Raw genomic sequence first — 1483 nt, 5'->3', positions numbered from 1 at the left:
CACACACACACACACACACACACACACACACACACACGCGCACGCACGCACGCACGCACGCACACGCACGGGTAGACCCAGAGTTGACACCGCCACGCACAGCTAACGTGACACCGTTATGTGACATATATAGAGACAGGCACCACGCGCGCCCGCGGCAACACGCGACACACACACACACACTGTCGCACAGGAAATCACCGAGACCGAGTTAAGGAGGTCAACGCAGGTAAATAAATACAGGTAACTACAGGTAAGCGGGCGATACCTGCGTGTAGTTGATTACGAACGCAATGCAGGCAGCAGCGGTAATCGTCTAGTTGTTACTCACAAACGCTACCTGGTTTATACCTGAGATCGGATAGTCACGAGTCACCTGGCGAGCGTAACTCGTGCGTTACGTGTGTTGGCCCCTGTGCGGCGTAATCAATTCGCAGGTGTACGAAGCTACCTGTGTTGCGTGCGTATAATCAACTCCCAGGTGCTTTGATTGGAAGTTGTTACCTGACTGCATAACCGGTATAATCAACTGACAGGTAAAGATGCTACCTGTGTTGGATTTGTAATTAACTGACAGGTAAATGAGCTACCTATGTTCGATTTGTAATCAACTGACAGGTAAAGAAGCTACCTGTGCTGAATTTGTAATTAACTGACAGGTAAATGAGCTACCTATGTTCGATTTGTAATCAACTGACAGGTAATGATGCTACCTGTGTTTGATTTGTAATTAACTGACAGGTAACGAAGCTACCTGTGTTCGATTTGTAATTAACTGACAGGTAAATGAGCTACCTGTCTTCGATTTGTAATCAACTGACAGGTAACGAAGCTACCTGAACTACATTTGTAATCAATTACACGGGTAAAGAAAAGTGTGATAACTGTGTTATATTTGCTAGCAACTATATACAGGTCAATGCATTCTAGTTGCGAGCTGTGTATTCAACTGATCATCTATTGTTGCTGCTAGCTGTATACCGAACTGCGCACCTATTGTATCCACTTATCATTGCACAGGTAAATCGAGGTATACGCAGGTGTATATAGTATATAGGTACGCACATGTAACACGTGGCTACGCAGGTAAGGTGGTTACACGCAGGTGCGAAAATCCCCGTACCACACCTGTGAGGACGGAGAGCTATACCTCACAACCACACGCCTGTCCGCTATTCCGCCGCCTCGCAGAATAACACTCAGGTGAGGGTATCACACACACGCACACGCACGCACAGACACACACACACACAGACCCCCAGACAGACACACACACACGCGGGTCTGTCGTGTTGGTGTGCAGTGAATGCTTGCTATACCTATACGTACCTACACACGAGGCACAGCAATGCTAGCTGGTCCGGCAGTTCTACACTGTAGAGGAATGGAAGGAATGCGGTTCTTCGTACAGGCAGCAGTACGAGTAGAGACCTTTCCCTCTGTGTGTCTCTCTCTCTCCCCCTCTCCCTCTCTCTCTCGCGGT

At 48.2% G+C, this 1483-nt stretch overlaps 1 long non-coding RNA gene across 1 annotated transcript in view; it reads left to right on the top strand.

The window, feature by feature from the left end:
* The first annotated feature begins 343 nt into the window (after positions 1 to 343).
* LOC106820292 overlaps positions 344 to 1483 on the top strand; it is a 2293-nt gene continuing 1153 nt past the window's right edge. The window contains exon 1 of the long non-coding RNA XR_001395609.1: positions 344 to 536. This is a non-coding gene — a long non-coding RNA (uncharacterized LOC106820292). The remainder of the gene's footprint in view (positions 537 to 1483) is intronic.

This window comes from Priapulus caudatus, unplaced genomic scaffold (assembly GCF_000485595.1).
Source record: "Priapulus caudatus unplaced genomic scaffold, Priapulus_caudatus-5.0.1 Scaffold9673, whole genome shotgun sequence".
Taxonomy (NCBI): domain Eukaryota; kingdom Metazoa; phylum Priapulida; class Priapulimorpha; order Priapulimorphida; family Priapulidae; genus Priapulus; species Priapulus caudatus.
The sequence above is the reverse complement of the archived record's forward strand: the minus strand, read 5'-3'. Positions and strand labels throughout refer to the sequence as shown.